We start from the raw sequence: 15,291 nt of genomic DNA on the forward strand, positions 1-15,291 counted from the left end.
ATGACAAGAAAGCTATTGTACTCCCTCATGCTCCACACTGTACACTTTCTTGCTCTTGTCTCCCGCTATGATACCATCTGGAGGCGGGTGTTTAATGAGGGTGAGAAACCCCAGTGGCGAGCTCTTTATTCCAGCCTGGTGCCTAGACCCACTGGAGACTTGAGTTGGAGAGTGCTCCATGGTGCTTTGAGCACAGGAGAGTACCTGGTCCATTTTACAGACTCCACAGCTGCTTGCCCATTCTGTGGCAAAAGGGAGTCTGTGTTTCATGCTTATTTTTCGTGTGCTAGACTGCAACCTCTTTTGGCTCTTTTGAGGAAACTTCATCTGCAGTTCTGGTTACATTTTTCCCCTCACGTTTTTATTTTGGACGCCCAGTATCCCGGGACAATCGAGAGAAAGACCTTCTCTTCAACTTGCTCCTAGCTTTAGCCAAACTAGCCATTCATAAGTCTAGAATGCAATGTTTGGAGGGTGGGAATCCTCTACCGGTAGAGGCTTTGTTCCGGGTGCTGGTGCGTTCCCGCATCCGAGCAGAGTACACCCAGGCAGTGTTCACTGGCCGGTTGAGTGAATTTGCTGACCAGTGGGCAATAGATGGGTTGCTTTGCTCAGTATCCCCAGATTTGGTTTCTGTTAAGACAACTCTCACACTTCATATTTAAGTGCACTTTAATTTAAGTGACAGATCTATTATATTCATCATCAACATCTCCTTTGAGGTGTAATTCATTTTGGTGAGCAATCACTCACCTGCAATTTGAATAATATTCCAAATACTGCAAAATCAGCACATTTACAGCATTTCTCAAGGGGCAAAAATACAAAAATGCATGTTCACCCCAGAAAACCATATATTTTTGGAAAGTACACATTCTGACGAATCTAATATGGGTATGCATGTCTTTCTACTCCAAAGTACCAAGCCGTAAAGCGCTCCTACATTTGCCAATTTTTATGACATTACCGAAAATCATCTCAATATTGCAATTCTGAAGCATCGTATCTCCCACATATCATTATATACCAAGATAAAACACACTAAATATGAAAGCCCAGGGTTCGCTGAACAGTTTGATGCCCAATATGCATAGGTACACCTAAGTATGTGGCGTATTAGGGGCCCCAGAACGAAGACACCCCATATGAGTTATCAGTTCTGGAATTCCAAATACTGCAAAATCAGCACATTTACAGCATTTCTCAAGGGGCAAAAATACAAAAATGCATGTTCACCCCAGAAAACCATATATTTTTGGAAAGTACACATTCTGACGATCTAATATGGGTATACATGTCTTTCTACTCCAAAGTACCAAGCCGTAAAGCGTTCCTACATTTGGCAATTTTTATGACATTACTGAATATCATCTCGATATTGCAACTCTGAAGCATCGTATCTCCCACACATCATTATATACCAAGATAAAACACACTAAATATGAAAGCCCAGGGTTCGCTGAACAGTTTGATGCCCAATATGCATAGGTACACCTAAGTATGTAGCGTATAGGGGTCCCAGAACGAAGACAGTTCTGTAATTCCAAATACTGCAAAATCAGCACATTTACAGCATTTTATGAGGGGCAAAAGTACAAAAATGCATGTTCACCCCAGAAAACCATATACTTTTGGAAAGTACACATTCTGACGAATCTAAAATGGGTATGCATGTCTTTCTACTCCAAATTACCAAGCAGCAAAGCTTTCCTACATTTCGCAGTTTTTATGACATTTACAAAATCTCCTCAATACTCCAACTCTAAAGCATTGTATCTCCTACATATCATTATATACCAAGATAAAACTCCCTAAACTTGAAAGTCTGGGTCGCTGAACAGTATGATACCCAATATGCATAGGTACACCTAAGTATGTGGCATATAGGGGCCCCAGAAAGAAGACACCCCGTACGAGTTCTGTAATTCCAGATACTGCAAAATCAGCACATATACAGGATTTTGTGACAGGCAAAGGTACAAAAAATTACGTTCACCCCAGAAAACCATATATTTTTGGAAAGTACACATTCTACCGAATAAAAAATTTGCTAAAACTGTCTTTCTACTCCAAACGTACATACTGCCAAAGCAATGCTAAATGCAGTGGTTTTTATGATATTTCTGAAAATCGCCTAAAAATATTGCAGTTGGTCGCACTTATCCAACCCAATTTCTTACATACAATGGAAAACACCCTAAATATTGACTTCAAGAGTCTACTGAACAGTTTGATGCCCAATATGCATAGATATACCAAAGCAGAGGGGCACATGCGGACCCCAAATGAAAACAGTGCATAAGAACTTTCTCGGCTGTCAATTCGCCTTCTGTGAACATAGCACACTGACTGCATATAATGTGCTGTAAGACCCCCTAACAGTACAAAAACCCCCCAAAACTATATATTTTTGGAAAGTACACATTCTGCCGAATAAAAATTTGCTAAAACTGTCTTTCTACTCCAAACGTACATACTGCAAAGCAACGTTAAAGGCAGCGGTTTTTATGATATTTCTGAAAATTGCCTAAAAATATTGCAGTTGGTTGCATTTATCTCACCCAATTTCTTACATACAATTAGAAAATACCATAAATATTGACGCCAAGGGTCTACTGAACAGTATGATGCCCAATATGCATAGATATACCAAAGCAGGTGGGCACGTGCGGACCCCAAATGAAAACAGTGCATAAGAATTTTCTCGGCTGTCAATTCGCCTTCTGTGAACATAGCACTCTGACTGCATATAATGTGCTGTAAGACCCCCATACAGTACAAAGACCCCCAAAACAATATATTTTTGGAAAGTACACATCCTGCCAGATAAAAATTTGCTAAAACTGTCTTTCTACTCCAAACGTACATACTGCAAAGCAACGCTAAAGGCAGCGGTTTTTATGATATTTCTGAAAATCGCCTATAAATATTGCAGTTGGTCGCACTTATCTCACCCAATTTCTTACATACAAATGGAAAACACCCTAAATATTGATGTCAAGGGTCTACTGAACAGTATGATGCCCAATATGCATAGATATACCAAAGCAGGTGGGCATGTGCGGACCCCAAATGAAAACAGTGCATAAGAATTTTCTCGGCTGTCAATTCGCCTTCTGTGAACATAGCACACTGACTGCATATAATGTGCTGTAAGACTCCCTAACAGTACAAAGACCCCCCAAAACCATATATTTTTGGAAAGTACACATTGTGCCGAATAAAAATTAGCTAAAACTGTCTTTCTACTCCAAACGTACATACTGCAAAGCAACGCTAAAGGCAGCAGTTTTTATGATATTTCTGAAAATCGCCTAAAAATATTGCAGTTGGTCGCATTTATCTCACCCAATTTCTTACATACAATTAGAAAACACCATAAATATTGACGCCAAGGGTCTACTGAACAGTATGATGCCCAATATGCATAGATATACCAAAGCAGGTGGGCACGTGCGGACCCCAAATGAAAACAGTGCATAAGAATTTTCTCGGCTGTCAATTCGCCTTCTGTGAACATAGCACACTGACTGCATATAATGTGCCGTAAGACCCCCTAACAGTACAAAGACCCCCCAAAACCATATATTTTTGGAAAGTACACATTCTGCCGAATAAAAATTTGCTAAAACTGTCTTTCTACTCCAAACGTACATACTGCAAAGCAACGCTAAAGGCAGCAGTTTTTATGATATTTCTGAAAATCGCCTAAAAATATTGCAGTTGGTCGCATTTATCTCACCCAATTTCTTACATACAATTAGAAAACACCATAAATATTGACGCCAAGGGTCTACTGAACAGTTTGATGCCCATTATGCATAGATATACCAAAGCAGGTGGCACGTGCGGACCCCAAATGAAAATAGTGCATAAGAATTTTCTCGGCTGTCAATTCGCCTTCTGTGAACATAGCATACTGACTGCATATAATGTGCCGTAAGACCCCCTAACAGTACAAAGACCCCCCAAAACCATATATTTTTGGAAAGTACACATTCTGACGAACACAGAATTGCTAAAAATGTGTTTCTACCCCAAATGATCAAAGTGTAAGTGTAAAAACAATGCAAGCATAAAACTGCAATAAAAATCACAAAAAATCAAATACAATTAGGAAAATCAACGAAATAACAAAATGACAGCGTGGTTAGTGGTCAGAATGCTTGATCCAGTAGTCACGCTATGAAATCTAACGTTTTTTGGGGAAATAACAAGAGGGAAACTTGAAAATGAAGAGCTAAAAAAAAAAAAAAGTACAAAAAACCCCTATAAGTGTGTGTTTGTGTATGCATGGATTTACAGCTCTAAAAAGTGTATACATTTGTGCATATGTGTATGTGAGTGTGTAAATAAGTGCCAAAGTGTGAAAAATCAAAAAAATCAGAAAAGTCAGAAAAGTAAAAAAAAAAAAAAAAACTACTTTTACTAATATGTGCATTGTGTACATGTAAATGCTTGTAAATGTACTAAATAAGTAAAAAAAGGGGGCACTTACCGAATCTAGATGAAGGGGTCCTTTTCAGAGCTGTAGGGTCCAGGATCGATGAGTCAGAGCAGCAGGAAGTGCGTGGGCGGCGCTGGAACACGTGAGGTCCAGGTCCTGCGACAAGGAAGCTGTTGCTGCGTCTGTGTCGCTCCTGGAGAAGGGTGTCGGCGAGGATCGGCGATCTGCTGCAGGTAAGCTCGTTGCCTAGGGGGTTGTGGCGCTGATCGCTCCTCTCTGCACGCTGTTTTTGCTGCGCGTGCAAAGGGAGCGCTGACTTAGTAAAGAACGTAGCTCCTACGTTCTTGGCACTTAAAGCCTTTTTTAAAAGAACGTAGGAGCTACGTTCTTGGCACTTAAAGGGTTAAACTGCCTGTTCAGCACATCGTTAATGAATTGTTCACAAAATGACATGAGTGATGCTTATGGCCAATTGACTATTGTAAGGTCATTCTAAAAGATGATTTAATACACACTATTTTCTTTATTTGCAAACTTCAGTGTCTATATATCTACTAAAGGGGCATCAATTATACCTCCCCAAGGTAATATGTCCTTGATTAGAAAGTTCACAGCTTGGGTGTGAGCTCTTATAAAAAAATCATATTTCGAGCAGTGTTGAAGAAGTAAAAAGCTCACGGACAGACAATAGGCTTCAGGGGGTTGGAAAAGGGACATAAAAAGAAAACAACAAGTAAACAAATGAAACAAATGAAACAAATACGTTTGTGAAGATTGTCATTCATCAAGGTCATTTTATATTTATAGAAATAATTCAAATCAACTGGACTTGCTGTGTTTTTTTTTTATTTGTTTTTTTTTCACTTGAAGACGTTTCACCAGTCATCCAACTGGCTTTTTCAATTCAGAATAACTTTTACATAGGATCTTGTTTAGGAATATATCCTCTGGAATGTTGCTCCATTCAGCATAATCTGTTTATCATAATCCACAATGATGTCATTAAATTAGGTGTTCATTGTATTAGCAAGATTGGAGTTTTGATGTGTTATTAAACTTTCCAGGAAGAGGTGCCAAAACAGCATTGTATGTGGCAGACAATAGATGTCGCACCCCCGCCTCTATTCAAACTTGGTTTCACAGTTTTTACATATATGCATGCAGCCTGGGCCTCCCTGTTCCCTGCCCACCCCTCCACTGCTAGATTTACACTTGTAGATAAGACACTAAATTAGATGGGGATGTGAGGGCAGAGTAAAAATGCAGGAAGGAGAACCCACACTTAGGGGCAGTGTCATGGGAAAAAAAATGTTTTTCAAAATGAATCAGTTAATAGTGCTGCTCCAGCAGAATTCTGCACTGAAATCCATTTCTCAAAAGAGCAAACAGATTTTTTTTTATTCAATTTTGAAATCTGACACAGGGCTAGACATATTGTCAATTTGTCAATTCCCAGCTGCCCCAAGTCATGTGACTTGTGCTCTGATAAACTTCAATCACTCTTTGCTGCTGTATTGCAAGTTGGAGTGATATCACCTCCTCCATTTTTCCCCCCAGCAGCCAAACAAAACAACAATGGGAAGGTAACCAGATAACAGCTCCCTAACACAAGATAACAGCTGCCTGGTAGATCTAAGAACAACACTCAATAGTAAAAACCCATGTCTCACTGAGACACATTCAGTTACATTGAGAAGGAAAAACAGCAGCCTGCCAGAAAGCATTTCTCTCCTAAAGTGCAGGCACAAGTCACATGACCAGGGGCAGCTGGGAAACTGACAAAATGTCTAGCCCCATGTCAGATTTCAAAATTGTATATAAAAAAATCTGTTTGCTCTTTTGAGAAATGGATTTCAGTGCAGAAGTCTGCTGAAGCAGCACTATTAACTGATTCATTTTGAAAAAAAATTTTTCCCCATGACAGTATCCCTTTAAGGTTTGAGCTGTGTTTTCCATGAAAAATTTAATTTTCAAGGTTATGTTTAAGGCCGACGAATACTTGGACTGTGATGCCCGCTGCCAATAATACGCCTCTGAGCTGAAACTGCTGCTGTTGCAGCAGATAGAATGCAGAAGCCAAAACATCCTGTCAGCAATAGCTACAGATCTCTCTCCTGTCAGCAAAGAATGATGGGTAAAAAAAGTATTATGGGATATTTCCTGCCCCTTGAGAATTTTCTAGCAAAAAAAATACCACCTACATAGGTGGAGGTAAAATTTTGTGAATATTCTTGTGTAATTTTTTTTGCACATTTCGCTGTTAAGTAAACCAGGCGTTAATGTGTACATATCGTTATTTTCAGCGAATGCGATAACTGGCAAACACATATTTTTGTGTAAGAAAATTCGCAAATTTATATTTAGCGCAGGTTAGTAAACCGACGAAAATTTTGTCTGTATTTTGTGCGCATATTTTTACCACACTTTAGTAAACGGACCCCTAAGTTCTATGGGCAGTGGGTTCAGTTGAAAGACTAAAGCTGTTATGGTTTGTGGAGAAGTGTGGAGATTTTGTGGAGAGTGTGGCACAACTATGACTGTAAGTAGAAAAAGCTTCACAGAAAAGTCAGGTTGTTTTTTCTACTTACAGTCAGGAGGGAGATTTTAATTAATGATTACAGTCTGTAATTTTCTTACAGTCTAATTAATGATACAGAATCGATGGTGGTGCTTTGTCGGCGTAAGTTTAGACTACCCAGGCAGCGGTTCTGTAGATTGCCCACCCCTTCACCCACAGAGATTCCCTCCCATTCGTGGAGCAAAGCCGTGGTCTAAAAAATTATTAGTGATTCAGTCACCCTGCCTAACCAAACTAAAATGCGCCTGACACGCGTTTCGCCCGCATTACGCAGGCTTTGTCAAAGGCCTTTGAAAAAGTCTAAACTTACGCCGACAAAGCACCACCATCGATTCCGTATCATTAATTAGTGGATCAATTTTTGATGCCAGCTAGACATAGCAATTCCTCGAAAGCAACGGAGGGGTATGTTTGAGGGTGAATGGGTGGCTGATCTATTCAGACTACGAATTATTTGGTGGTGGATTAACAAGGGGAAAACTGAGAGGTTACTCATACTGTTCACAGCCTGTGAGACCCTTGTTTTGTTCTGCTTTATGCGAGTATCGCAGTTGTGTTCCACACCACACCATTGCAGTTAGTCAGTATAGACTGGAGTGGCTCACTGCAGATTCTATACATTAGCGTTGCATCTGACCCAGGGGTGGCAATTTTCACTTTTCCTAACCAGGGTTCATTGTCTCCCTGTGTCTAACTTGGTTTTAAATGCTCTTCTGGACTAATCTTTTTTAATTAATTATTAGTAAAAGTTAAGTTTTAACCTTGTTCCGTGGGTTTCAAGGCTCCTGGATGGGGTGGTGCAATCTCAAGGGTTAACTTTTTCTCTTCCTCTTTCTCAATATTTATCTGCTTAACCCTGCACACCATCCGCTGGATTTCTCAATTGATGGGTGGTGCTCCCTTATCTTGTTTGTGATCATAGAATAAAAAAAAACTTCGAATTTCGAATGTTTTTTTTGGCTACTTCGACCATCGAATTGGCTACTTCCACCTTCGACTACGACTTCGAATCGAACGATTCAAAGTAAAAATCGTTCGACTATTCGACCATTCGATAGTCGAAGTACTGTCTCTTTAAAAAAAAACTTTGACCCCCTAGTTCGCCAGCTAAAACCTACTGAAGTCAATGTTAGCCTATGGAGAAGGTCCCCATAGGCTTTGCAATATTTTTTGGTTGAAGACAAATCGTTCGAACGATGGATTAAAATCCTTTGAAACGAACGTTTCAAAGGATTTGATCGAACGAATTGCGGTAAATCCTTCAACTTCGATATTCGAAGTCGAAGGATTTAACTTCGACAGTCGAATATCGAGGGTTAATTAACCCTTGATATTCGACCATAAGTAAATTTGCCCCCTAGTATCCATTCCGCTATTGTAGGTTGATGATTTCCATTTTCGGGGAATTAGTATCTTTGCGCATTCAAGGCGCATTGCATTCGAGATTTCTTGTAGGTAGAGACAGAGTACACATTGTGATGTAGGAGGATAGTTACCGGGTCTTTTGGTATCATCAATTGTAACTCAGTATTGCAGATGTCAATTACCTTTGCCAGAAAGTTTGTTTTCCCACACAGTCCCACAATATGTGTAATAGTGTGCCCGTAGAGGAGCCACATCACCAGCATTCATCCGAGGTGCCTGGGAATATTTTGCTCAATTTGAGGGGTGTATTGTACCATCTTGTGATGATTTTATAGTTATTCTCCTGGATTCTACAGCTCCTGAAAGATTTCAAAATTATGTCTTCTATCTCCTGTGCATTAAAGGTTCTGTTCAACTCTTTTTCCCATGACTTAAAGTAGGATAGGTTTTTTGTGGGAGTAGCAGTTTGGGATAAGAGTATCCCATAGATTGCTGAAATGTTATAAAGTGGAAGTTGTTTTTGCTGGCATCTATTTTCAAGGTTTGTGTAGAGTTGGTCCCTTGTGTTAGCTCTAGTGGTTTGTGATATGTAACTTGAAATCTGTTGGGACTTAAATTGTTCACTGTCACGACCGGCACCCAATACCAGAACAAATGCCAAGCACCCTGGTCTCGGCTCGGCTTCACCAGTAGTGTGACCACCGTTGGGCTTCGGGAGGAGCCCTCAGCTTACTTGGGTGCCACCTGGACTTAATGAGGGGTGCACGGCAAGATGTTCTGGCTGGCAAAGGGGCACCGCTGTTAGCAGAGTCTTAAGGCTGAAGGTCACGGTACAAAAGGACAAGGCAAGCGGATGGTCAGACAGGCTGGGTCGAGGCAGGCGGATATCAGAATAGTCAGGCAGGCAAGGGTCAAAACTGGGTATCAAACAGATGGGATCAGGCAAGAGAGTAGTCAAAGTTCAGGCTGGGTCAGGATTCAGAGTTCAGAGTAGTCAGGATACAGGCAGAGTCAAACACAGACAATCAAAATTGGATACAGATTCAGGGACAGAAAGCACAAGGCTCAGCATAACAATCCTATCACGGGCAAGGTCCTGTGGTTTAAACTGGGCTTTTGTATTTTCAAATTTGGCGCCAGCGTGCCTGCACCTTTAAAAACACGGAGGCGCGCACCTTAAGGAACCAAGATGGCACCAGACACGGAGCGGCGTGGCGGGCGTCCCCACTGTTGGCGCGGCGGGCGTCCCCGCTGCACCAATGGACCACCAGGGTGAGTTTTATTTATTACAGTATGTCTAGTTGTTGACAGAATTGTGGTGTCTCTAAGGGATAGCGAAGGGCAAATGTTTTCCCACCTTTGTGTGCCACCAGAGCGGAGGGGAAGCCCCATTTATAAGAGATATTGCGGTCTCTCAGAGATGTAGTCAGCGGTTTCAGAAGGTGTCTCTGAGTTGGCGTGGTTTTGTGGACTCATGGTAGGCCCATCCACAATGTTGTCTTCTTCCTGCGGTTCTTGCACTTCTTGTGAAGGTGGGAAGAATTGCTTTATTCCGGTAGTGGCTGCAGTTTATTTTAGCCTTTTGGTACCAGCAGCTGTGGCAAGCTTCTGCAGTTTCCCCATGTCCACTTGAGAGTCAGAAAACGCTTTCCAGATCTGAAGTACAGAGCTTCAGGTTAGTGCATCTCACTTAGTCGCCATGCAGCCATGCCCCCCGTATTATAGATAGCCCCACAAGAAATATTTCTAGTAATCTAAATCCCTAGAGCCATCACTACACACCCACTGGCAAGTAGATTATATCCCTGATCAACTATCTTTAGGTGATTAATAACACTTAATAATGGTCATAGGAGGTGATAATGAATGTTGTGACAATGCAAGCAATGCATTTGTATCCATACCTTTACAGATGCTTGTCAACAAAACAAAACAAAAATACAGTACAAAATTCATACATTTGTGTTACTCCATATGTCTTATCCATATGTGTTTACTTTTCCTTTCTTTTGCTGTCCCTTTAATTGCAGTTATGCTACTTTAGGAAGCCTTACTTGCTTCCCAGTGTGTGTTTTTATAATGCACTTTATGTAATGCTTGTGGTAAAAATACTTTGCAATGCAATTGAGCTTTGTCCTTAGACAGTACATAAATCTGTTTTAAGGACATGCTTGACATGTTGTTAGAATAAAAGTTAAATACTTAACAAAGTATATGATCACATAAATATTTTAATGAAGTAAGCAATTTAATGAAATATACATACTGTAGTACAAGGAAGTCTGACAAAAACTCACAAGCTTATTTACAATTCTATGTTCCATTGGCTATTATAGAAGGTGCTTTTGTAAACTACACATTTTCACTTTTCAGTTCCACTCTGAAAAATCATGGCCTAACAGTCACAAAATATACAGCAGATACAGTAGATATATAGTACTGAAGGTGAAATCCTGCAAACAAACACAAAATGTATCATTTGAATGGGCTAGATAATTCCTAAGTGCTTCTTTACAAATGTTTGATGGATTTTTTTCATCTATACTAAACCATAAGATCACAATTTTGCAAATTGTATTTGATTATTGTAAATTTAATAGGATTCCTAGATGAACTATTATAAATAACTATAAATAAGTGAAATATTTGAGCTGATCTCTAATCATAATAAAAGTACATGAAGTACCAAAGTGTTTTATGGATATCTAATAAATTGTATTTTCAGAATGACCACTAACTTGTATTAATAAATTAATCATTTTGTACTGTACATAAATATTGTATGCCGGACTTTCAAATCAGTATTACTGCAGGGAATAAAGAGTAATAACATATATTGGTCTTGTTTTTAAAAGTAAAGCAGCTGTGTATATATGGCAGTGATGGTAAATATAATAGTCATTGAAGAGAACAAGAAGAAGAAGAGCCAGACAAATTCAACAGGTTAACAGGGTCTAAAATATGTATGTACTGCTTATTAAAGTGATGCCAATAGATACCTAAAACGAAATATATCCAAAACAGAATTGCTTATATTCCCACCTAAATCCAGACCCCTCCCTCCATTTATAATTTACAAATTTCAGCTTGTCTCCCTCATACATTTTAAGCTCTGATGGGCAAGAACCTCATTCCTACAGGATATTAAAAATTCCTAGCACGTATGTATTTATTCTCACTGTCTAATTAATAATAACTGTACTTACCCCTAATTGGCACTCTAGCTATTTCCAATATATGTATACATCTAATTCTTCCTTTAGCTTTACTATTAATAAGAATATGAAGATCATCCTAAACATGTTGAATATTCAATATAAAAAATCAATGCTGATGGGGAGTTAATGCCTATGTTGCACTACCTGGTTTGTCCCTCATTAATACAGCACTGTGGAATGCAGGTAATTACAGCCAGTGCAGTATTACATTCTGTGCACTGGCTATTAGCTAGGAGCCAGAAAGTATGACTCCCAATTTACCCTTCACTCAACAAATGTTACTCAAACTTTCCTACACAATCTACAACTTGATAATATATCATCGACTGGAAGGGAGGATTTGTGAAGAAGCTGGCATGATGGACTTATTCTTCTATGTATTTAATTAAAAGTGATAGGAATTCAGATATTTTTTATTTTCTTGGAATTTTTATGTTTTAGCATTTTATATCATGTATGTACAGCTGAATAGTTCTTAATTTTCCTAGAATCTTATTTCAGATGAAGAAATAAATATGTATATAAAATGTGATGTATTTAATTTGCAGAACCTCCTCCATCAGCCTAAAATTTCAGAATGTCAGGTATTGCTGGGATTCGAGCCGGGGACCTTTGGGTTTCTGGCTCGATACCTTAACCTTATGGCCAGGTGAGCAGCCTGTAGGGTTGCTCGCTATGTGTAACCTGGCCTCTGCAGTCCCAGCCCAGCTGCCGCCTGATTGGCCTCTCCAGCCTCAGCTCAGCTGCAGCCTGTTTGGCATCTACAGCCCCAACCCAGCTGCTACCTAGCTTAATCAGCCAATCAGGGCTGACTCTTCCCTATTTAAGGGCAGCACTCAGACCACTCCTTGCCAGAGCATTGTATGGTTTTCCTAGTACTGCGGCAGCGCCCCTAACTAGGTAGTTCTAGCTCTTGCCCCTTTTCCCTTGTTATTCCGCCTTGCCTTGTCTGCCTGTCCTTGTCTTGCTTTACCTTATCTTGTACCTTCCCAGCCTTGACCTTGTTCCGACCCTACCTTGTACCCCTCCTCTTGCTATCTTGCTCCAGTCCTCCTCTTGCTATCTTGCTCTAGTCTTCTCTTGCTAGCCTGCTCCAGTCTCCTTCTGCTATCCACTCTAGTCTCCTCTTGCTATCCTGCTCCAGTCTCCTTCTGCTATCCACTCTAGTCTCCTTCTGCTCCTGTCTTGCTATCCGCTCCAGTCCTGTCTTGCTATCCGCTCCAGTCTCCCTCTGCACTATATCCCAAGTTTGATCTGATCTACGCCCACACCGTCCTGTCCCATCCAGTCTGTTCCTGTTCCACTCCTGCCCTGTCCAGTCTGTTCCTGTTGAGTCGTCGCCCTCTTCTTCCTTCCTAGTCCAGTCCTGATCTTTGCCCTCTCCTTCCTGTTCTGCACCTGATCCAGACTGACTCTTCGCCCTCATCAACCTGTTCCTGCTTTCCCTTCAAGTGTTCCCTAGGCACATACAGCTCCTGCCTCAAGGACTCGCCCTTTCCCTTCAGTCTCTACAGCGCCCCCTACCTAATCTTTGACAGAATGCTCTGGCCACAAGAGTCTGCAAGGGCTGTTCCTGTGCCTTCTGACCTGATTCCCAAAAAGACTGAATACTCTATTTTGACCCGCAGATACTGTGATGGCTCCCCAAGTAAAATTCCTATCTTTCTAGAGGAAGTCCTGCTCCTTTCAGAGAAAGAAACACTTTCTGAGTGCTCCTCCAGTCGAGCAAGTTTTGGAGATCATTTTCTTCCTGCTAGAAGGTGAAGCTCGTTTCTGGGCCGAGAATTTACTGAGCAGTAAATCCCCTTTAATCTACAATACTGCTCAGTTTCTGTTGGCATTCCTAGATAAATTTGCTCCAGGGCCGGCTATCCCTCCGCAGTCTGCTCCAGTTCCAGGGCCGGCTATCCCTCCGCAGTCTGCTCCAGTTCCAGGGCCGGCTATCCCTCCGCAGTCTGCTCCAGTTCCAGGGCCGGCTATCCCTCCGCAGTCTGCTCCAGTTCCAGGGCCGGCTATCCCTCCGCAGTCTGCTCCAGTTCCAGGGCCGGCTATCCCTCCGCAGTCTGCTCCAGTTCCAGGGCCGGCTACCCCTCAGCTGTCTGCTTTAGTTTCCGGGCCTGCTACCCCTCAGCAACTGCTTCCCCTGCAGCCTCGGCTGCCTACAGCTCCAGAGGGGCTTCCCCAGCAGCATTGGCTGCCCACAGCTCCAGAGGGGCCTACCCAGCAGCATCGGCTGCCCACAGCTCCAGAGGGGCCTACCCAGCAGCATCGGCTGCCCACAGCTCCAGAGGGGCCTACCCAGCAGCATCGGCTGCCCACAGCTCCAGAGGGGCCTACCCAGCAGCATCGGCTGCCCACAGCTCCAGAGGGGCCTACCCCAGCAGCATCGGCTGCCCACAGCTCCAGAGGGGCCTACCCAGCAGCATCGGCTGCCCACAGCTCCAGAGGGGCCTACCCAGCAGCATCGGCTGCCCACAGCTCCAGAGGGGCCTACCCAGCAGCATCGGCTGCCCACAGCTCCAGAGGGGCCTACCCAGCAGCATCGGCAGCCCACAGTTCCAGTGGGGCCTTCCCTGCTGCCGCCATTGCCTTCAGCTCCAGAGCCAGTTCCCCAGCAGCCTCCGCTGCCCATGGCTTCAGCTAGGCTTCCCCGGCGACTGGCTCCCCACTGGCTGCCTCCTGCACTTGTGCTGGCTCCCCAGCAGCTGCCTCCTGTACCCATGCCTGATCCTGTGCCCCCAGAAGTGGGGCTTCTGCCTGATCCTGTGCCCCCAGAAGGGGGGCTTCTGCCGTGTCCTGTGCCCCCAGGAGGGGGGCTTCTGCCGTGTCCTGTGCCCCGAGGAGGGGGGCTTCTGCCGTGTCTTAACACAGTGACTGTACCAACTCATAAAATAACGTTCAAAACCCAGGCACTCATGTGGAGGGCACCCGCGAGGGTGGAGTTGCCTATACTGTTGCCAAGTCCCAGGGCACCCGCATGGGTGGCTCTGCCTAACACCTGGGCACCCGCCAGGGTGGCTCTTCCGAGTCCCAGAGCACCCGCCAGGGTGGCTCAACCAAGTATCAGAGCACCCGCGAGGGTGGCTCTACCGAGTCCCAGAGCACCCGCCAGGGTGGCTCAACCAAGTATCAGAGCACCCGCGAGGGTGGCTTTACCGAGCATCAGAGCACCCGCCAGGGTGGCTTTGTCGAATATCAGAGCACCCGCGAGGGTGGCTCTACCGAGTTCCAGGGCACCCGCCAGGGTGGCTCTGCTAAGTTCCAGGGTGGCTAATACTATAGCATTACCTCCTAGTTGGGCACCCGTGTGGGTAGTTCTGCCCATAGAATTGCCAGTTCCCCAGGCGCATGAAAATGTTGGTCACTGTGGCGCCTGGGAGTCGCCTTGTGAGGGGGGGGATACTGTCAGGTATTGCTGGGATTCGAGCCGGGGACCTTTGGGTTTCTGGCTCGATACCTTAACCTTTTGGCCAGGTGAGCAGCCTGTAGGGTTGCTCGCTATGTGTAACCTGGCCTCTGCAGTCCCAGCCCAGCTGCCGCCTGATTGGCCTCTCCAGCCTCAGCTCAGCTGCAGCCTGTTTGGCATCTACAGCCCCAACCCAGCTGCTGCCTAGCTTAATCAGCCAATCAGGGCTGACTCTTCCCTATTTAAGGGCAGCACTCAGACCACTCCTTGCCAGAGC

Source organism: Xenopus laevis, chromosome 6L (assembly GCF_017654675.1).
Source record: "Xenopus laevis strain J_2021 chromosome 6L, Xenopus_laevis_v10.1, whole genome shotgun sequence".
Taxonomy (NCBI): Eukaryota; Metazoa; Chordata; class Amphibia; order Anura; family Pipidae; genus Xenopus; species Xenopus laevis.